Below are 23,444 nucleotides of genomic sequence, written 5' to 3'. Positions count from 1 at the left end.
AATTTTGATTTCAAAATCTTTTTCTAACTTCTTATCTTTTCAAAATTTATTTTCAAATCTTTTTCAACTAATTACTATTTCTTATCTTTTCCAAAACCACCTAACCACTTTTCCACTTACAATTTTCGAAAATCACTAACCACTTTCTCAAAAATCTTTTTAATTAACTAATTATTTTAATTTTAATTTTCGAAAACTCTCTCTCTCGCATCTCATTCTATTTATTTGCTAACACTTCTCTTCTACTTATAATTCGAACCCTCTCTCTCCTTCTGTGTTTGAATTCTTCTCATTCTCCCTCTACCTCATTTTTCTATTCTTTTCTTCTTCTACTCACATAAAAGAATCTCTATACTGTGACATAGAGGAATCCTCTTCTTTTCTGTTCTCTTCTTTTTCATATGAGCAGGAACAAGGATAAAGACATTCTTGTTGGAGCTAATCCTGAACCTGAAAGGACTCTGAAGAGAAAGCTAAGAAAAGCTAAAGTACAACACTCTGGAGAGGACCTGACAGAAATTTTTGAAAAAGAAGAAGACATGGCCGAACCCAATAACAATGGCAGAGGTGCAAGAAAGATGCTTGGTGACAATTCTACACCAACTTCTAACTTCTATGGAAGAAGCATCTCAATTCCTACCATTGGAGCAAACAACTTTCAGCTTAAGCCTCAATTAGTTTCTCTAATGCAGCAGAATTGCAAGTTTCATGGACTTCCATAGGAAGATCCTCATCAGTTTTTGGCTAAATTCTTGCAAATTTGTGATACTGTTAAGACCAATGGGATTGAACTCGAGGTCTACAGACATATGCTTTTCCCCTTTGCTGTAAGAGACAGAGCTAGAACATGGTTGGACTCACAACCTAGAGAAAGCCTAAACTCTTGGGACAAGTTGGTCAATGCTTTCTTGACCAAATTCTTTCCACCTCAAAGGATGAGCAAGCTTAGAGTGGAAGTCCAAACCTTCAAACAGAAGGAAAGTGAATCCCTCTATGAAGCCTGGGAAAGATACAAGAAATTAACCAAAAGGTGTCCTTCTGACATGCTTCCAAAATAGAGCATCATATGTATATTCTATGATGGTCTGTCTGAGTTGTCAAAGATGTCATTGGGCAATTCTGCTGGTGGATCTCTTCATCTGAAAACCCCTGCAGAAGCCCAGGAACTCATTGAGATGGTTGCAAATAACTAATTCATGTACACTTCTGAAACGAATCTTGTGAATAATGGGATGACTCAGAAGAGAGGAGTTCTTAATATTGACACTCTGAATGCCATATTGGCTCAAAATAAAATATTGACTCAGCAAGTCAATATGATTTCTCAGAATCTGACTAGATTGCAGACTGCATCCAGAAGTACTAAAGAAGCCTCCTCTGAAGGAGAAGCTTATGACCCTGAGAATCCTGCAATGGAAGAGGTGAATTACATGGGAGAAGCCTATGGAAACACCTATAATCCTTCATGGAGAAATCACCCAAATTTTTCATGGAAGGATCAACAGAAGCCTCAATAAGGTTTCAATAATAATAATGGTGGGAGAAATAGGTTTGGCAATAGCAAGCCTTTTCCATCATCTTCTTAGAAATAGACAGAGAATTCTTAGCAGAGCCTCTCTGGCTTAGCAAACATAGTCTCTGATCTATCTAACGCCACTCTCAGATTCATGATTGAAACAAGGTCCTCCATCAGAAATTTGGAGGCACAAGTGAGTCAGCTGAGTAAAAGAGTCATTGAAACTCGTCCTAGTACTCTTCCAAGCAATACAGAAGAGAATCCAAAGAGAGAGTGCAAGGTCATTAATATGACCAAAATGGCCAAACCTATAGAGGAGGAGGATGGCATGATTTCCATTGAGGAAGACCTCAATGGACATCCACTGATCAATAAGAAGTTCCCTAATGGGGACCCAAAGAAATCTGAGGCTCATACAAAAACTATAGAGATTCTACTGAACTTTTTATTACCATTCATGAGCTCTGAAGAATATTCTTCTTCTGAAGAAGATGAAGTTACTACTGAAGAGCAAATTGCTCAATATCTAGGAGAAATCATGAAGCTGAATGCCAAGTTATTTGGTAATGAGACTTGGGAAAATGAACCTCCATTGCTCATCAATGAACTGAATATATGGATTCAGCAAACATTGCCTCAAAAGAAACTGGATCCCAGAAAGTTCTTAATACCTTGCATCATAGGCACCATGACCTTTGAAAAGGCTCTGTGTGACCTGGGGTCAGGTTTCAACCTCATGCCACTCTCTGTAATGGAGAAACTAGGTATCTTTGAGGTACAAGCTGCAAGAATCTCACTATAGATGGCAGACAAATCAATGAAAAAGGCTTTTGAACTTGTAGAGGATGTCCTAGTGAAGGTTGAAGGCCTTTACATTCCTGCTAACTTCATAATCCTAGACATTGGGAAGGATGAGGATGAATCCATCATCATTGGAAGACCCTTCCTAGCCACAGCAAGGGCTGTGATTGATGTGGACAGAGGAGAGTTAGTCCTTCAATTGAATAAGGAATACCTTATGTTTAAGGATCAAGGATCTTCTTTTGTAAACATGGAGAAGAAGCATGAAAAGCTTCTCTCAATACAGAGTCAGACAGAGCCTCCACACTCAAACTCTAAGTTTGGTGTTGGGAGGCCACAATCATGCTCTGAGCATCTGTGAAGCTCTGTCAAACTATTGACATTAAAGAAGCACTTATTGGGAGGCAACCCAATTTTATTTTATTTATCTATGTTATTTTATGTTTTCTTTAGGATCATGATCATGTGGAATCACAAAAACAACTGCAAAAATTAAAGAAAATAAAAAGATAGCATCAAAAATGGCACACTCTGGAGGACGAGCTTACTGGCATTTAAACGCCAGTAAGGATACCAAAATGGGCGTTTAATGCCCATCCTGGCACCATTCTGGGCGTTTAAACGCTAGAAATGGGCAGTAGTCTGGCATTTAAATGCCATAACTGGCAGGCAAACTGGCGTTTAAACGCCAGTAAAGGTATGAAAATGGGCGTTTAAACGCCCAGTCTGGCACCTTTCTGGGCATTTAAACGTCAGAAAAGGGCAGTAGATTAGCGTTTAAACGTCAGAAAAAGACAACAGCCTGGCATTTAAATGCCAAAAAGGCACACAGAGGGGGCGTTTAACAGCAGCAAGGTGCAGGGATGCGAAATCCTTAACACCTCAAGATCTGTGGACCCCACAGGATCCCCACTACCTCAACTCACTCTCTCTCCCCTTCACATATTTCCATAACACTCTTCCCAAACCACTATTCACCTATCAAATCCATCCACTCTTCCCCAAAAACCCCACCATCAAACCCCACCTACCTCACCATTCAAATTTAAAACACTTCCCTCCCAAACCCACCCACCCCTCCTTACCACCTTCAATTTCACACATCTTAACCCACTAAACCCCCCTTGGCCGAACCCTTCACACACTTCTATCTCCTCTATTTCTTCTTCTTCTCCTCTTTTCTTTCTTCTTTTGCTCGAGGACGAGCAAACCTTTTAAGTTTATTGTGGAAAAAGTCTTGCTTTTTTGTTTTTCCATAACCATTAATGGCACTTAAGGCCGGAGAAACCTCAAGAAAGAGGTAAGGGAAGGTCTCACCAATCCCATTCAACAAGTCAGAATCTTAATGGTTCAAGAGTTCTATGCTAATGCATGGATCATTAGAAACCATGATCAAAGTATGAACCCGAACCCAAAGAATTGGCTCACAATGGTTCGGGAGAAATACTTAGATTTCAGTCCGAAAAATGTGAGATTGGCGTTCAACGTGCCAATTATGTAAGGAGATCTTCATCCTTTCACAAGAAGGGTCAACTTTGATCAAAGGTTGGACCAAGTCCTCATGGATATCTGTGTGGAAGGAGCCCAATGGAAGAGAGACTCCAAAGGCAAGTCGGTTCAACTAAGAAGACTTTACCTCAAACCCATGGCTAGAGGATGGTTAGAGTTCATCCAATGCTCTATTATTCCTACTAGCAACTGGTCCGAAGTAACTGTGGATCGGGCTATCATGATCCATAGTATCATGATTGGAGAGGAAGTAGAAGTTCATGAGATCATACCTTTAGAACTATACAAGGTTATGAACAAACCTTCCACTTTAGCAAGGTTAGCCTTCCCTCATCTCATCTGTCACCTATGCAATTTAGCTGGAATTGTCATAGAGGAAGGCACCCTCATTGAAGAGGACAAGCCCAGCACCAAAAAGAGGATGGACCAAACAAGAGAGCCCACTCATAGACCTCAACAAGCGCATGAGGAAGTTCCTCATCAAGAAATCCCTGAGATACCTCAAGGGAAGCATTTTCCTCTACACAACTATTGGGAGTAACTCAACACCTCCTTAGGAGATTTGAGTTCCAACATGGAGCAACTAAGGATGGAGCACCAAGAGCATTCCATTATCCTCCATGAAATTAGAGAGGACCAAAGAGCCATGAGGGATGAGCAACAAAGGCAAGGAAGAGACATTGAGGAGCTCAAGCACTCCATAAGATCTTCAAGAGGAAGAACTAGCCGCCATCACTAAGGTGGACCTGTTCTTTAATTTCCTTGTTCTTATTTTTCTGTTTTTTGATTTTTATGCTTTATATTTGACTATGGTTTAGCTTCATTACATGATCATTAGTGTCTAGTGTCTATGTCTTAAAGCTATGAATAATTCCATGAAGCCTTCACCTTTCTTAAATGAAAAATGTTCCTAATTACAAAAGAACAAGAAGTACATGAATTTCAAATTTTATCTTGAAATTAGTTTAATTATTTTGATGTGGTGGCAATGCTTTTTATTTTCTGAATGAATGCTTGAACAGTGCATATTTTTTATAGTGAAGTTTATGAATGTTAAATTTGTTGGCTCCTGAAAGAATAATGAAAAAAGAGAAATGTTATTGATGATCTGAAAAATAATAAAATTGATTCTTGAAGCAAGAAAAAGCAGTGAATAACAAAGCTTGCAAAAAAAAGTGGCAAAAATTAAAAAAAAAAAGCAAGCAGAAAAAGCCAATAACCCTTAAAACCAAAAGGTAAGGGTAAAAAGGATCCAAGGCTTTGAGCATTAATGGATAGGAGGGCCCAAAGGAACAAAATCCTGACCTAAGCGGCTAAATCAAGCTGTCCCTAACCATGTGCTTTTGGCATGAAGGTCCAAGTGAAAAGCTTGAGACTGAGTAGTTAAAGTCGTGATCCAAAGCAAAAAGAGTGTGCTAAAGAACTCTGGACACCTCTAACTGGGGACTTTAGCAAAGCTGAGTTACAATCTGAAAAGGTTCACCCAGTTATGTGTCTATGGCATTTATGTATCCGGTGGTAATACTGGAAAACAAAGTGCTTAGGGCCACAGCCAAGACTCATAAAGTAGCTGTGTTCAAGAACCAACATACTAAACTAAGAGATTCAATAATACTATCTTAATTCTGAGTTCCTATAGATGCCAATCATTCTGAACTTCACAGGATAAAGTGAGATGCCGAAACTATTCAGAAGCAAAAAAGCTACTAGCCCCGTTCATCTAATTGGAACTAAGCTTCATTCATATTTTGGAATTTATAGTATATTCTCTTACTTTTATCTTATTTTATTTTTAGTTGCTTGGGGACAAGCAACAATTTAAATTTGGTGTTGTGATGAGCGGATAATTTATACGCTTTTGACATTGTTTTTACATAGTTTTCAGTATGTTTTAGTTAGTTTTTATTATATTTTTGTTAGTTTTTATGCAAAATTCACATTTCTGGACTTTACTATGAGTTTGTGTGTTTTTCTATGATTTCAGGTATTTTCTGGCTGAATTTGAGGGATCTAAGCAAAAATCTTATTCAGAAGCTGAAAAAGGACTGCAGATGCTGTTGGATTCTGAACCTCCTGTACACGAAATGGATTTTTTGGAGTTACAGAAGCCCAATCAGCGCGCTTTTAATTGCGTTGGAAAGTAGACATCTTGGGCTTTCCAGCAATATATAATAGTTCGTACTTTGCCTACAATTTGATGGCCCAAACTAGCTTCTAAACGCCGGTTAGAGACCCTTTTCTGGCGTAAAACGCACGAACTATCACCAAAGATGGAGTAGGAAAGCCTATGCACGTGAAAGCTTCAATGCTCAGCCCAAGCACACACCAGGTGGGCCCCAGAAATTGATTTCTGCACTATCTACTTATTTCTGTAAACCCTAGTAACTAGTTTAGAATAAATAGAACTTTTTACTATTGTATTTGGATCTTTAGATCATTTTTGAGACTATCTTCGGATCACTTTTGATCTCTTGATCACGTTTTGGGGGCTGGCCATTCGGCCATGCCTGGACCTTCATCACTTTTGTATTTTCAACGGTGGAGTTTCTACACCTCATAGATTAAGGTGTGGAGCTCTGCTGTTCCTCATGAATCAATGCAAAGTACTATTATTTTTCTATTCAATTCACGCTTATTCTTATTCTAAGATATTCAATCGTACTTCAACCTAATGGATGTGATACTCTGTGACACTCATCATCATCCTCCCTTATGAACACGTGCCTGACAACCACTTCCGTTCTATTTGCGAGAGCTTGAGTATGTATCTCTTGGGTTCCTGGTTCACGATGCATGATTGCCTCTCCTAACAACAGAGCCTTTCAATTCCATGAAATCAGAGTCTTCGTGGTATAAGCTAGAATTAATTGGCAGCATTCATGAGATCCGAAAAGTCTAAACCTTGACTGTGGTATTCCGAGTAGGATCTGGGATGGGATGACTGTGACGAGCTTCAAACTCATGACTGTTGGGCGTAGTGACAGTGCACAAAAGGATCCTTGGATCTTATTCCAACTCAAGTGAGAACTGACAGATGATTAGCCATACGTAACCCGTAGCCGGACTATTTTCACTGAAAGGACGGATGGTAGCTGGTGCGCGAAATTGTGAACAATACTTTTCACAACTCTCATAATCCCTGGTCATGAACTCCAAAAACTTGGTGGTTCAATTCCATGGCATTACACAACTTCGCACAACTAACCAGCAAGTGCACTGGGTCGTCCAAGTAATACCTTACGTGAGTAAGGGTCGATCCCAAGGAGATTGTTAGCATTGAAGCAAGCTATGGTCATCTTGCAAATCTTAGTCAGGCAGACTCAAATGGATATGGTGATGAACGAAAATAACATAAAAGATAAGGATAGTGATACTTATGTATATCATTGGTGTAAGAGCTTCAGACAAGCGTATGAAGATGCCTTCCCTTCCGTCTCTCTGCTTTTCTACTGCCTTCATCCAATCCTTCTTACTCCTTTCCATGGCAAGCTCGTGTAGGGTTTCACTGTTGTCAGCAGCTACCTCCCATCCTCGCAGTGAAAGCTAATGCTCACGCACTCTATCACAGTACGGCCAATCACCGGTTTGGTTCCCGCCCCTGCTGGAATAGAATCCCTCTTTTGCGTCTGTCACTAACGCCCAGCAGGTTAGAGTTTGAAGCACGTCACAGTCATTCAGTCACTGAATCCTACTCAGAATACCACAGACAAGGTTAGACCTTCCGGATTCTCTTGAATGCCGCCATCAGTTCTTGCCTATACCACGAAGACTCTGATCTCACGGAATGGTTGGCTCGTTTGTCAGGCGAGCACTCGGTTGTCAGGCGATCAACCATGCATCGTGCAATCAGGAATCCAAGAGATATTCACTAAGCCTCAGATGCTTGTAGAACAAGAATGGTTGTCAGTCACATTGTTCATGAGTGAGAATGGTGATGGGCGTCAATCATCACCTTCATCATGCTGAAGAACAAGTGATATCTTGGATAAAGAACAAGCGGAATTGAATAGAAGAACAATAGTAATTGCATTAATACTCGAGGTACAGCAGAGCTCCACACCTTAATCTATGGTGTGTAGAAACTCCACCGTTGAAAATACATAAGAACAAGGTCTAGGCATGGCTGAATGGCCAGCCTCCCAATGGTCTAAGATAGCATCAAACGAAGATAGCTACCCCCCAAAAGTCTCCTAGATACAATAGTAAAAGGTCCTACTTATAGATAACTAGTAGCCTAAGGTATACAGAAATGAGTAAATGACATAAAAATCCACTTCGAGTGCAGGGAGGTCAGAATCCAACAGCATCTGCAGTCCTTTTGAGTCTCTGGATCAGATTTTTGCTCAGATCCCTCAATTTCAGCCAGAAAATACCTGAAATCACAGAAAAACACACAAACTCATAGTAAAGTCCAGAAAAGTGAATTTTAACTAAAAACTAATAAAAATATAATAAAAACTCAACTAAAACTATTAAAAACATACTAAAAACAATGCCAAAAAGCGTATAAATTATCCGCTCATCACAACACCAAACTTAAATTGTTGCTTGTCCCCAAGCAACTGAAAATCAAATAAGATAAAAAAGAAGAGAATATACTATAGACTCCAAATTATCAATGAAACTAAGCTCCAAATTAGATGAGCGGGACTAGTAGCTTTTTGCCTCCGAACAGTTTTGGCATCTCACTTTATCCTTTGAAATTCAGAATGATTGGCTTCTTTAGGAACTCAGAATCCAGATAGTGTTATTGATTCTCCTAGTTAAGTATGATGATTCTTGAACACAGCTACTTATTGAGTCTTGGCCGTGGCCCAAAGCACTCTGTCTTCCAGTATTACCATCGGATACATACATGCCACAGACACATAATTGGGTGAACCTTTTCAGATTGTGACTCAGCTTTGCTAGAGTCCCCAATTAGAGGTGTCCAGGGTTCTTAAGCACACTCTTTTTGCCTTGGATCACAACTTTATTTCTTTCTTTTTCTTTTCTTTTTCTTTCTCCCCCTTTTTTTTCGTTTTTCTCCTTCTTTTTCTCTCTTTTTTTTTTTTTTGTATTCACTGCTTTTTCTTGCTTCAAGAATCATTTTTATGATTTTTCAGATCCTCAGTAACATGTCTCCTTTTCATCATTCTTTCAAGAGCCAACAATTTTAACATTCATGAACCACAAATTCAAAAGACATATGCACTGTTTAAGCATACATTCAGAAAACAACAAGTATTGTCACCACATCAAACTAATTAAGCTAGTTTAAAGATGAATTTGAAATCCTGTACTTCTTGTTCTTTTGTGATAAAAACAGTTTTCATTTAAGAAAGGTGATGGATTCATATTCATAGCTTTAAGGCATAGACACTAAGACACTAATGATCATAAGACACAAACATGGATAAACATAAAGCACTAAAATTCGAAAAAACAGAAAAATAAAGAACAAGGAGATTAAAGAACGGGTCCACCTTAGTGATGGCGGCTCTTTCTTTCTCTTGAAGATCCTATGGAGTGCTTGAGCTCCTCAATGTCTCTTCCTTGTCTTTGTTGCTCCTCTCTCATGATCCTTTGATCTTCTCCAATTTTATGGAGGAGGATGGCATGTTCTTGGTGCTCCACCCTTAGTGTCCCATGTTGGAACTCAACTCTCCTAGGGAGGTGTTAATTTGCTCCCAATAGTCTTGGAGGAAAGTGCATCCCTTGAAGTATCTCAGGGATCTCTTGTTTGCTCCATCCTTTTCTTAGTGATGGGCTTGAGGTCATGCCTTCTCAGTTGAACCGGCTTTGGATGCCATAAATGGTTATGGAAAAACAAAAAAGCAATGCTTTTACCACATCAAACTTAAAAGGTTTGCTCGTCCTCGAGCAAAAGAAGAAAGAAGAGAGTAGAAGAAGAAGAAATGGAGGAGATGGATGTGAGTGGTGAAGAGGTATTGAGGTGATTGGTGAATGGGTGAAGAAGAAGAGAGGGTGGTGGGTTGGTGGGGATCCTGTGGGGTCCACAGATCCTTAGGTGTCAAGGAAAAGTCATCCCTGCACCAAATGGCATTCAAAATCACGTTTTGAGCCATTTCTGGCGTTAAACGCCGGGCTGGTGCCCATTTCTGGCGTTTAACGCCAGGTTCTTGCTCCTTCCTGGCGTTTAACGCCAGTCTGGTGCCCCTTTCTGGCGTTAAACGCCCAGAATGGTGCCAGACTGGGCGTTAAACGCCCAACTGCTAGGCTTACTGGCGTTTGAACGCCAGCAGCATCTTCCTCCAGGGTGTGCTGTTTTTCTTCCTGTTTTCATTCTGTTTTGCTTTTTCAATTGATTTTGTGACTTCTTATGATCATCAACCTACAAAAAAGATAAAATAACAAAAGGAAATAGTTAATTATAAAACATTGGGTTGCCTCCCAACAAGCGCTTCTTTAATGTCAGTAGCTTGACAGAGGGCTCTCATGGAGCCTCACAGATACTCAGAGCAATGTTGGAACCTCCCAACACCAAACTTAGAGTTGAATGTGGGGGTTCAACACCAAACTTAGAGTTTGGTTGTGGCCTCCCAACACCAAACTTAGAGTTTGACTGTGGGGGCTCTGTTTGTCTCTGATTTGAGGGAAGCTCTTCAAGCTTCATCTCCATGGTGACAGAGGGATATCCTTGAGCCTTAAACACAAAGGATTCTTCATTCACTTGAATGATTAGTTCACCTCTATCAACATCAATCACAGCCATTGCTGTGGCTAGGAAGGGTCTGCCAAGGATGATGGATTCATCCATGCACTTCCCAGTCTCTAGGACTATGAAATCAGTAGGGATATAATGGTCTTCAACTTTTACCAGAACATCCTCTACAAGTCCATAAGCTTGTTTTCTTGAGTTGTCTGCCATCTCTAATGAGATTTTTGCAGCTTGTACCTCAAAGATCCCTAGCTTCCATTACAGAGAGAGGCATGAGGTTTACACTTGACCCTAAGTCACACAGAGCCTTCTTGAAGGTCATGGTGCCTATGGTACAAGGTATTGAAAACTTCCCAGGATCTTGTCTCTTTGAGGTAATTTCTGCCTAGATAAGTCATCCAGTTCTTTGGTGAGCAAGGGAGGTTCATCTTCCCAAGTCTCATTTCCAAATAACTTATCATTTAGCTTCATGATTGTTCCAAGGTATTAGCAGCTTGCTCTTCAGTGACATACTCATCCTCTTCAGAGGAAGAATACTCATCAGAGCTCATGAAAGGCAGAAGTAAGTCCAATGGAATCTCTATGGTCTCATTTTGAGCCTCAGATTCCCATGGTTCCTCATTGGGGAATCATTGGAGGCTAGTGCACGCCCATTGAGGCCTTCCTCAGTGGCGTTCACTTCCTCTTCCCTCTCTAGATTCGGCCATGGTTATGGCTTTGCACTCTCCTTTGGATTTTCTTCTGTATTACTTGGGAGAGTACTAGGAGGGAGTTCAGTAATTTTCTTACTCAGCTGACCCACTTGTCCTTCCAAATTTCTGATGGAGGACCTTGTTTCATTCATGAAACTTTGAGTGGTCTTTATTAGATCAGAGACCATTGTTGCTAAGTCAGAAGTATTCTGCTTAGAACTCTCTGTCTGTTGCTGAGAAGATGATGGAAAAGGCTTGCCATTGCTAAACCTGTTTCTTCCACCATTATTATTGTTGAAACCTTGTTGGGGTCTCTTGATTCTTCCATGAGAAATTTGGGTGATTTCTCCATGAAGAATTATAGGTGTTTCTATAGGGTTCTCCTAGGTAATTCACTCTTCCATTGAAGGATTCTCAGGATCATAAGCTTCTTCCTCAGATGAAGCTTCCTTAGTACTGCCAGGTGCATTTTGCATTCCAGACAGACTTTGAGAAATCAAATTGACTTGTTGGGTCAATATCTTGTTCTGAGCCAGTATGGCATTCAGAGCATCAATCTCAAGAACTCCTTTCTTCTGACTTGTCCCATTGTTCACAGGATTCCTTTCAGAAGTGTACATGAATTGGTTATTTGCAACCATTTCAATTAGCTCTTGAGCTTCTGTAGGCGTCTTCTTCAGATGAAGAGACCCTCCAGCAGAGCTATCCAAAGACATCTTGGATAGTTCAGAGAGACCATCATAGAAAATACCTATGATGCTCCATTCAGAAAGCATGTCTGAGGGACATTTTCTGATTAATTGTTTGTATCTTTCCCAAGCTTCATAGAGGGATTCTCCATCCTTCTGTTTGAAGGTTTGGACTTCCACTCTAAGCTTACTCCATTTTTGAGGTGGAAAGAACTTTGCCAAGAAGGCATTGACTAGCTTTTCCCAAGAGTCCAGGCTATCTTTAGGTTGTGAATCCAACCATATTCTAGCTCTGTCTCTTACAGCAAAAGGGAATAGCATCAGTCTGTAGACCTCAGGGTCAACCCCATTAGTCTTGACTGTGTCACAGATTTGCAAGAACTCAGCTAAAAACTGATGAGTATCTTCCATTGGAAGTCCATGGAATTTGCAATTCTGTTGCATTAGAGAAACTAATTGAGGCTTAAGCTCAAAGTTGTTTGCTCCAATGGCAGGGATAGAGATGCTTCTCCCATAGAAATCAGGAGTAGGTTCAGTGAAGTCACCCAGCACCTTCCTTGCATTGTTAGCATTGTTATTGTTTTCGGCTGCCATGTGTTCTTCTTCTTTGAAGAATTCGGTCAGGTCCTCAATAGAGAGTTGTGCCTTGGCTTCTCTTAGTTTTCGCTTCAAGGTTCTCTCAGGTTCAGGGTCAGCTTCAACAAGAATGCCTTTGTCTCTGCTCCTGCTCATATGAAAGAGAAGAGAAAAAGAAAATGTGGAATCCTCTATGTCACAGTATAGAGATTCCTTGAAGTGTCAGAGGAAAAGAGAAATAGAAAGAAGAAGGAGAAGAAGAATTCGAACTTTAATTAGATAAGGTTCGAATTGTGCATTCAGAAGGAGTGGTACTCCATAAATAGAAGGATGTGGGAAGGAGGGAAGAGAATTTTCGAAAATTCAATTAAAAGATTTTGAAAACATTTTGAAAATTTGATTGATAATTTTCGAAAATTGAAAGTGGAAGAGAAATCAAGTGATTTTGAAAAAGATTTGAAATTAGAAGTTTAAAAAGATTTGATTGAAAACTATTTTGAAAAAGATGTGATAAAAAAAAGATTTGATTGAAAAGTTATGGTTTTAAAAAGATGTGATTGAGAAGATATGATTTGAAAACAATTTTAAAAGATATGATTTGAAAACAATTTGAAAGATATGATTTTAAAAAAAACAATCAATGACTTGCCTAACAAGAAAAGATATGATTCAAACATAAAACCTTTCTTAATAGAAAAGGCAAAAAATGTTCAATCAAATCATTAATTGTTAGTAAGTATCTTTGAAAAAGGAAAGAAATTGATTTTGAAAACATTTGATTGAAAAGATATGATTTAAAAAAGATTTGGTTTTGAAAAAACTTTGAAAACTTGAAAAAAAAATTGGTTTGAAAACAAAATCTTCCCCTAGCACCATCCTGGCGTTAAACGCCCAGAATGGTATACATTCTGGCGTTTAACGCCCAAAATGCTACCTCTTTGGGCGTTAAACGCCCAACCAGGTACCCTGGCTGGCGTTTAAACGCCAGTCTGTCTTCTTCACTAGGCATTTTTGAATGCTCAGCTTTTTCTGTATAATTCCTCTGCAGCATGTTCTGAATCTTCAATTCTTTGTATCATTGACTTGAAAAGACACAAATTAAAAATATTTTTGGATTTTTTAATAATCAAAATGCAACAAGAATCAAATAACAATGCATGCAAGACACCAAACTTAGCAGTTTGTGTACTACTGACACTATATGAGACACAGAAACACTCAAGCCAAAAGAATTCAAAGATCAAAACAAAGAAATACATGCATGGATTCGAAAAATATAACAAAAACATGCATTTGACACCAAACTTAAGATGAGACTCTAGACTCAAACAAGAAATATTTTTTTTTTTTTGTATTTTTCGAAAATTAAGTGGAAAAAGATATCAAAATTCTTAATGAGAATTCCAGGAATCAGTGCAATGCTAGTCTAAGACTCCGGTCCAGGAATTAGACATGGCTTCACAGCCAGCCAAGCTTTCAAAGAAAGCTTCGGTCCAAAACACTAGACATAACCAAGGTCAGCCAAGCCTTAGCAGATCACTGCTCCAAAAGCAAAATTGATAAAAATCAACAAGCTCTTGTGGTGATAAGTTGAAACCTCGGTCCAATCAGATTAGACATGGCTTCTCAGCCAGCCAGATTTCAACAAATCATCATGAAACTCTAAAATTCATCTTCAAGAATTTCGAAAAAAATAAATACCTAATCTAAGCAACAAGATGAACCGTCAGTTGTCCAAACTAGAACAATCCCAGGCATTGTTACCAAAAGCTTGCTCAAAACTTGAACAATCCCCGGCAACGGCGCCAAAACTTGGTGCGCGAAATTGTGAACAATACTTTTCACAACTCTCATAATCCCTGGTCATGAACTCCAAAAACTTGGTGGTTCAATTCCATGGCATTACACAACTTCGCACAACTAACCAGCAAGTGCACTGGGTCGTCCAAGTAATACCTTACGTGAGTAAGGGTCGATCCCACGGAGATTGTTAGCATGAAGCAAGCTATGGTCATCTTGCAAATCTTAGTCAGGCAGACTCAAATGGATATGGTGATGAACGAAAATAACATAAAAGATAAGGATAGTGATACTTATGTATATCATTGGTGTAAGAGCTTCAGACAAGCGTATGAAGATGCCTTCCCTTCCGTCTCTCTGCTTTTCTACTGCCTTCATCCAATCCTTCTTACTCCTTTCCATGGCAAGCTCGTGTAGGGTTTCACTGTTGTCAGCAGCTACCTCCCATCCTCGCAGTGAAAGCTAATGCTCACGCACTCTGTCACAGTACGGCCAATCACCGGTTTGGTTCCCGCCCCTGCTGGAATAGAATCCCTCTTTTGCGTCTGTCACTAACGCCCAGCAGGTTAGAGTTTGAAGCACGTCACAGTCATTCAGTCACTGAATCCTACTCAGAATACCACAGACAAGGTTAGACCTTCCGGATTCTCTTGAATGCCGCCATCAGTTCTTGCCTATACCACGAAGACTCTGATCTCACGGAATGGTTGGCTCGTTTGTCAGGCGAGCACTCGGTTGTCAGGCGATCAACCATGCATCGTGCAATCAGGAATCCAAGAGATATTCACTAAGCCTCAGATGCTTGTAGAACAAGAATGGTTGTCAGTCACCTTGTTCATGAGTGAGAATGGTGATGGGCGTCAATCATCACCTTCATCATGTTGAAGAACAAGTGATATCTTGGATAAAGAACAAGCGGAATTGAATAGAAGAACAATAGTAATTGCATTAATACTCGAGGTACAGCAGAGCTCCACACCTTAATCTATGGTGTGTAGAAACTCCACCGTTGAAAATACATAAGAACAAGGTCTAGGCATGGCCGAATGGCCAGCCTCCCAATGGTCTAAGATAGCATCAAACGAAGATAGCTACCCCCCAAAAGTCTCCTAGATACAATAGTAAAAGGTCCTACTTATAGATAACTAGTAGCCTAAGGTATACAGAAATGAGTAAATGACATAAAAATCCACTTCCGGGCCCACTTGGTGTGTGCTTGGGCTGAGCAATGAAGCATTTTCGTGTAGAGACTCTTCTTGGAGTTAAACGCCAGCTTTAGTGCCAGTTTGGGCGTTTAACTCCCAATTAGGTGCCAGTTCCGGCGTTTAACGCTGGAATTTCTTGAGGTGACTTTGAACGCCGGTTTGGGCCATCAAATCTTGGGCAAAGTATGGACTATCATATATTGCTGGAAAGCCCAGGATGTCTACTTTCCAACACCGTTGAGAGCGCGCCAATTGGGCTTCTGTAGCTCCAGAAAATCCACTTCGAGTGCAGGGAGGTCAGAATCCAACAGCATCTGCAGTCCTTTGAGTCTCTGGATCAGATTTTTGCTCAGATCCCTCAATTTCAGCCAGAAAATACCTGAAATCACAGAAAAACACACAAACTCATAGTAAAGTCCAGAAAAGTGAATTTTAACTAAAAACTAATAAAATATAATAAAAACTCAACTAAAACTATTAAAACATACTAAAAACAATGCCAAAAAGCGTATAAATTATCCGCTCATCACAACACCAAACTTAAATGTTGCTTGTCCCCAAGCAACTGAAAATCAAATAAGATAAAAAGAAGAGAATATACTATAGACTCCAAATTATCAATGAAACTAAGCTCCAAATTAGATGAGCGGGACTAGTAGCTTTTTGCCTCCGAACAGTTTTGGCATCTCACTTTATCCTTTGAAATTCAGAATGATTGGCTTCTTTAGGAACTCAGAATCCAGATAGTGTTATTGATTCTCCTAGTTAAGTATGATGATTCTTGAACACAGCTACTTATTGAGTCTTGGTCGTGGCCCAAAGCACTCTGTCTTCCAGTATTACCACCGGATACATACATGCCACAGACATAATTGGGTGAACCTTTTCAGATTGTGACTCAGCTTTGCTAGAGTCCCCAATTAGAGGTGTCCAGGGTTCTTAAGCACACTCTTTTTGCCTTGGATCACAACTTTATTTCTTTCTTTTTCTTTTCTTTTTCTTTCTCCCCCTTTTTTTTCGTTTTTCTCCTTCTTTCTTTCTCTCTTTTTTTTTTGTATTCACTGCTTTTTCTTGCTTCAAGAATCATTTTTATGATTTTTTAGATCCTCAGTAACATGTCTCCTTTTTCATCATTCTTTCAAGAGCCAACAATTTTAACATTCATGAACCACAAATTCAAAAGACATATGCACTGTTTAAGCATACATTCAGAAAACAACAAGTATTGTCACCACATCAAACTAATTAAGCTAGTTTTAAAGATGAATTTGAAATCCTGTACTTCTTGTTCTTTTGTGATAAAAACAGTTTTCATTTAAGAAAGGTGATGGATTCATATTCATAGCTTTAAGGCATAGACACTAAGACACTAATGATCATAAGACACAAACATGGATAAACATAAAGCACTAAAATTCGAAAAACAGAAAAATAAAGAACAAGGAGATTAAAGAACGGGTCCACCTTAGTGATGGCGGCTCTTTCTTTCTCTTGAAGATCCTATGGAGTGCTTGAGCTCCTCAATGTCTCTTCCTTGTCTTTGTTGCTCCTCTCTCATGATCCTTTGATCTTCTCCAATTTTATGGAGGAGGATGGCATGTTCTTGGTGCTCCACCCTTAGTTGTCCCATGTTGGAACTCAACTCTCCTAGGGAGGTGTTAATTTGCTCCCAATAGTCTTGTGGAGGAAAGTGCATCCCTTGAAGTATCTCAGGGATCTCTTGTTTGCTCCATCCTTTCTTAGTGATGGGCTTGAGGTCATGCCTTCTCAGTTGAACCGGCTTTGGATGCCATAAATGGTTATGGAAAAACAAAAAAGCAATGCTTTTACCACACCAAACTTAAAAGGTTTGCTCGTCCTCGAGCAAAAGAAGAAAGAAGAGAGTAGAAGAAGAAGAAATGGAGGAGATGGATGTGAGTGGTGAAGAGGTATTGAGGTGATTGGTGAATGGGTGAAGAAGAAGAGAGGGTGGTGGGGTTGGTGGGGATCCTGTGGGGTCCACAGATCCTTAGGTGTCAAGGAAAAGTCATCCCTGCACCAAATGGCATTCAAAATCACGTTTTGAGCCATTTCTGGCGTTAAACGCCGGGCTGGTGCCCATTTCTAGCGTTTAACGCCAGGTTCTTGCTCCTTCCTGGCGTTTAACGCCAGTCTGGTGCCCCTTTCTGGCGTTAAACGCCCAGAATGGTGCCAGACTGGGCGTTAAACGCCCAACTGCTAGGCTTACTGGCGTTTGAACGCCAGCAGCATCTTCCTCCAGGGTGTGCTGTTTTTCTTCCTGTTTTTCATTCTGTTTTTGCTTTTTCAATTGATTTTGTGACTTCTTATGATCATCAACCTACAAAAAAGATAAAATAACAAAAGGAAATAGTTAATTATAAAACATTGGGTTGCCTCCCAACAAGCGCTTCTTTAATGTCAGTAGCTTGACAGAGGGCTCTCATGGAGCCTCACAGATACTCAGAGCAATGTTGGAACCTCCCAACACCAAACTTAGAGTTTGAATGTGGGGGTTCAACACCAAACTTAGAGTTTGGTTGTGGCCTCCCAACACCAAACTTAGAGTTTGACTGTGGGGGCTCTGTTTGTCTCTGATTTGAGGGAAGCTCTTCAAGCTTCATCTCCATGGTGACAGAGGGATATCCTTGAGCCTTAAACACAAAGGATTCTTCATTCACTTGAATGATTAGTTCACCTCTATCAACATCAATCACAGCCATTGCTGTGGCTAGGAAGGGTCTGCCAAGGATGATGGATTCATCCATGCACTTCCCAGTCTCTAGGACTATGAAATCAGTAGGGATATAATGGTCTTCAACTTTTACCAGAACATCCTCTACAAGTCCATAAGCTTGTTTTCTTGAGTTGTCTGCCATCTCTAATGAGATTTTTGCAGCTTGTACCTCAAAGATCCCTAGCTTCTCCATTACAGAGAGAGGCATGAGGTTTACACTTGACCCTAAGTCACACAGAGCCTTCTTGAAGGTCATGGTGCCTATGGTACAAGGTATTGAAAACTTCCCAGGATCTTGTCTCTTTTGAGGTAATTTCTGCCTAGATAAGTCATCCAGTTCTTTGGTGAGCAAGGGAGGTTCATCTTCCCAAGTCTCATTTCCAAATAACTTATCATTTAGCTTCATGATTGTTCCAAGGTATTTAGCAGCTTGCTCTTCAGTGACATACTCATCCTCTTCAGAGGAAGAATACTCATCAGAGCTCATGAAAGGCAGAAGTAAGTCCAATGGAATCTCTATGGTCTCATTTTGAGCCTCAGATTCCCATGGTTCCTCATTGGGGAACTCATTGGAGGCTAGTGCACGCCCATTGAGGCCTTCCTCAGTGGCGTTCACTTCCTCTCTTCCCTCTCTAGATTCGGCCATGGTTATGGCTTTGCACTCTCCTTTTGGATTTTCTTCTGTATTACTTGGGAGAGTGTTAGGAGGGAGTTCAGTAATTTTCTTACTCAGCTGACCCACTTGTCCTTCCAAATTTCTGATGGAGGACCTTGTTTCATTCATGAAACTTTGAGTGGTCTTTATTAGATCAGAGACCATTGTTGCTAAGTCAGAAGTATTCTGCTTAGAACTCTCTGTCTGTTGCTGAGAAGATGATGGAAAAGGCTTGCCATTGCTAAACCTGTTTCTTCCACCATTATTATTGTTGAAACCTTGTTGGGGTCTCTCTTGATTCTTCCATGAGAAATTTGGGTGATTTCTCCATGAAGAATTATAGGTGTTTCTATAGGGTTCTCCTAGGTAATTCACCTCTTCCATTGAAGGATTCTCAGGATCATAAGCTTCTTCCTCAGATGAAGCTTCCTTAGTACTGCCAGGTGCATTTTGCATTCCAGACAGACTTTGAGAAATCAAATTGACTTGTTGGGTCAATATCTTGTTCTGAGCCAGTATGGCATTCAGAGCATCAATCTCAAGAACTCCTTTCTTCTGACTTGTCCCATTGTTCACAGGATTCCTTTCAGAAGTGTACATGAATTGGTTATTTGCAACCATTTCAATTAGCTCTTGAGCTTCTGTAGGCGTCTTCTTCAGATGAAGAGACCCTCCAGCAGAGCTATCCAAAGACATCTTGGATAGTTCAGAGAGACCATCATAGAAAATACCTATGATGCTCCATTCAGAAAGCATGTCTGAGGGACATTTTCTGATTAATTGTTTGTATCTTTCCCAAGCTTCATAGAGGGATTCTCCATCCTTCTGTTTGAAGTTTTGGACTTCCACTCTAAGCTTACTCCATTTTTGAGGTGGAAAGAACTTTGCCAAGAAGGCATTGACTAGCTTTTCCCAAGAGTCCAGGCTATCTTTAGGTTGTGAATCCAACCATATTCTAGCTCTGTCTCTTACAGCAAAAGGGAATAGCATCAGTCTGTAGACCTCAGGGTCAACCCCATTAGTCTTGACTGTGTCACAGATTTGCAAGAACTCAGCTAAAAACTGATGAGTATCTTCCATTGGAAGTCCATGGAATTTGCAATTCTGTTGCATTAGAGAAACTAATTGAGGCTTAAGCTCAAAGTTGTTTGCTCCAATGGCAGGGATAGAGATGCTTCTCCCATAGAAATCAGGAGTAGGTTCAGTGAAGTCACCCAGCACCTTCCTTGCATTGTTAGCATTGTTATTGTTTTCGGCTGCCATGTGTTCTTCTTCTTTGAAGAATTCGGTCAGGTCCTCAATAGAGAGTTGTGCCTTGGCTTCTCTTAGTTTTCGCTTCAAGGTTCTCTCAGGTTCAGGGTCAGCTTCAACAAGAATGCCTTTGTCTCTGCTCCTGCTCATATGAAAGAGAAGAGAAAAAGAAAATGTGGAATCCTCTATGTCACAGTATAGAGATTCCTTGAAGTGTCAGAGGAAAAGAGAAATAGAAAGAAGAAGGAGAAGAAGAATTCGAACTTTAATTAGATAAGGTTCGAATTGTGCATTCAGAAGGAGTGGTACTCCATAAATAGAAGGATGTGGGAAGGAGGAAAGAGAATTTTCGAAAATTCAATTAAAAGATTTTGAAAACATTTTGAAAATTTGATTGATAATTTTCGAAAATTGAAAGTGGAAGAGAAATCAAGTGATTTTTGAAAAAGATTTTGAAATTAGAAGTTTAAAAAGATTTGATTGAAAACTATTTTGAAAAAGATGTGATAAAAAAAAGATTTGATTGAAAAGTTATGGTTTTAAAAAGATGTGATTGAGAAGATATGATTTGAAAACAATTTTAAAAGATATGATTTGAAAACAATTTGAAAAGATATGATTTTAAAAAAAACAATCAATGACTTGCCTAACAAGAAAAGATATGATTCAAACATAAAACCTTTCTTAATAGAAAAGGCAAAAAATGTTCAATCAAATCATTAATTGTTAGTAAGTATCTTTGAAAAAAGGAAAGAAATTGATTTTGAAAACATTTGATTGAAAAGATATGATTTAAAAAAGATTTGGTTTTGAAAAACTTTGAAAACTTGAAAAAAAAATTGGTTTGAAAACAAAATCTTCCCCCTAGCACCATCCTGGCGTTAAACGCCCAGAATGGTATACATTCTGGCGTTTAACGCCCAAAATGCTACCTCTTTGGGCGTTAAACGCCCAACCAGGTACCCTGGCTGGCGTTTAAACGCCAGTCTGTCTTCTTCACTAGGCATTTTTGAATGCTCAGCTTTTTCTGTATAATTCCTCTGCAGTATGTTCTGAATCTTCAATTCTTTGTATCATTGACTTGAAAAGACACAAATTAAAAATATTTTTGGATTTTTTAATAATCAAAATGCAACAAGAATCAAATAACAATGCATGCAAGACACCAAACTTAGCAGTTTGTGTACTACTGACACTATATGAGACACAGAAACACTCAAGCCAAAAGAATTCAAAGATCAAAACAAAGAAATACATGCATGGATTCGAAAAATATAACAAAAACATGCATTTGACACCAAACTTAAGATGAGACTCTAGACTCAAACAAGAAATATTTTTTTGGATTTTATGATTTTATAATTTTTTTGTATTTTTTCGAAAATTAAGTGGGAAAAGATATCAAAATTCTTAATGAGAATTCCAGGAATCAGTGCAATGCTAGTCTAAGACTCCGGTCCAGGAATTAGACATGGCTTCACAGCCAGCCAAGCTTTCAAAGAAAGCTTCGGTCCAAAACACTAGACATGACCAAAGGTCAGCCAAGCCTTAGCAGATCACTGCTCCAAAAGCAAAATTGATGAAAATCAACAAGCTCTTGTGGTGATAAGTTGAAACCTCGGTCCAATCAGATTAGACATGGCTTCTCAGCCAGCCAGATTTCAACAAATCATCATGAAACTCTAGAATTCATCTTCAAGAATTTCGAAAAAAATAAATACCTAATCTAAGCAACAAGATGAACCGTCAGTTGTCCAAACTAGAACAATCCCAGGCATTGTTACCAAAAGCTTGCTCAAAACTTGAACAATCCCCGGCAACGGCGCCAAAAACTTGGTGCGCGAAATTGTGAACAATACTTTTCACAACTCTCATAATCCCTGGTCATGAACTCCAAAAACTTGGTGGTTCAATTCCATGGCATTACACAACTTCGCACAACTAACCAGCAAGTGCACTGGGTCGTCCAAGTAATACCTTACGTGAGTAAGGGTCGATCCCACGGAGATTGTTAGCATTGAAGCAAGCTATGGTCATCTTGCAAATCTTAGTCAGGCAGACTCAAATGGATATGGTGATGAACGAAAATAACATAAAAGATAAGGATAGTGATACTTATGTATATCATTGGTGTAAGAGCTTCAGACAAGCGTATGAAGATGCCTTCCCTTCCGTCTCTCTGCTTTTCTACTGCCTTCATCCAATCCTTCTTACTCCTTTCCATGGCAAGCTCGTGTAGGGTTTCACTGTTGTCAGCAGCTACCTCCCATCCTCGCAGTGAAAGCTAATGCTCACGCACTCTGTCACAGTACGGCCAATCACCGGTTTGGTTCCCGCCCCTGCTGGAATAGAATCCCTCTTTTGCATCTGTCACTAACGCCCAGCAGGTTAGAGTTTGAAGCACGTCACAGTCATTCCGCCATCAGTTCTTGCCTATACCACGAAGACTCTGATCTCACGGAATGGTTGGCTCGTTTGTCAGGCGAGCACTCGGTTGTCAGGCGATCAACCATGCATCGTGCAATCAGGAATCCAAGAGATATTCACTAAGCCTCAGATGCTTGTAGAACAAGAATGGTTGTCAGTCACCTTGTTCATGAGTAAGAATGGTGATGGGCGTCAATCATCACCTTCATCATGTTGAAGAACAAGTGATATCTTGGATAAAGAACAAGCGGAATTGAATAGAAGAACAATAGTAATTGCATTAATACTCGAGGTACAGCAGAGCTCCACACCTTAATCTATGGTGTGTAGAAACTCCACCGTTGAAAATACATAAGAACAAGGTCTAGGCATGGCCGAATGGCCAGCCTCCCAATGGTCTAAGATAGCATCAAACGAAGATAGCTACCCCCCAAAAGTCTCCTAGATACAATAGTAAAAGGTCCTACTTATAGATAACTAGTAGCCTAAGGTATACAGAAATGAGTAAATGACATAAAAATCCACTTCCGGGCCCACTTGGTGTGTGCTTGGGCTGAGCAATGAAGCATTTTCGTGTAGAGACTCTTCTTGGAGTTAAACGCCAGCTTTAGTGCCAGTTTGGGCGTTTAACTCCCAATTAGGTGCCAGTTCCGGCGTTTAACGCTGGAATTTCTTGAGGTGACTTTGAACGCCGGTTTGGGCCATCAAATCTTGGGCAAAGTATGGACTATCATATATTGCTGGAAAGCCCAGGATGTCTACTTTCCAACGCCGTTGAGAGCGCGCCAATTGGGCTTCTGTAGCTCCAGAAAATCCACTTCGAGTGCAGGGAGGTCAGAATCCAACAGCATCTGCAGTCCTTTTGAGTCTCTGGATCAGATTTTTGCTCAGATCCCTCAATTTTAGCCAGAAAATACCTGAAATCACA

The 23,444-nt window shown here is 39.9% G+C and overlaps 3 non-coding genes across 3 annotated transcripts; 2 read left to right on the top strand and 1 right to left on the bottom strand.

Moving 5' to 3' along the window:
- Positions 1-941: 941 nt before the first annotated feature.
- LOC130932223 (small nucleolar RNA R71) lies at positions 942-1,049 on the bottom strand. Its single transcript, XR_009067383.1, has one exon. It is a non-coding gene; the product is annotated as a small nucleolar RNA R71 (small nucleolar RNA).
- A 10,900-nt stretch (positions 1,050-11,949) lies between these two features.
- On the top strand, positions 11,950-12,057 carry LOC130983314 (small nucleolar RNA R71). The gene has a single exon (XR_009087310.1). It is a non-coding gene; the product is annotated as a small nucleolar RNA R71 (small nucleolar RNA).
- A 7,531-nt stretch (positions 12,058-19,588) lies between these two features.
- Positions 19,589-19,696, top strand: LOC130984661 (small nucleolar RNA R71). Its single transcript, XR_009088578.1, has one exon. It is a non-coding gene; the product is annotated as a small nucleolar RNA R71 (small nucleolar RNA).
- Positions 19,697-23,444: the final 3,748 nt, after the last annotated feature.

This window comes from Arachis stenosperma, chromosome 5, assembly GCF_014773155.1.
Source record: "Arachis stenosperma cultivar V10309 chromosome 5, arast.V10309.gnm1.PFL2, whole genome shotgun sequence".
NCBI lineage: Eukaryota > Viridiplantae > Streptophyta > Magnoliopsida > Fabales > Fabaceae > Arachis > Arachis stenosperma.
This window is presented reverse-complemented; position numbering and strand designations above follow the sequence as displayed.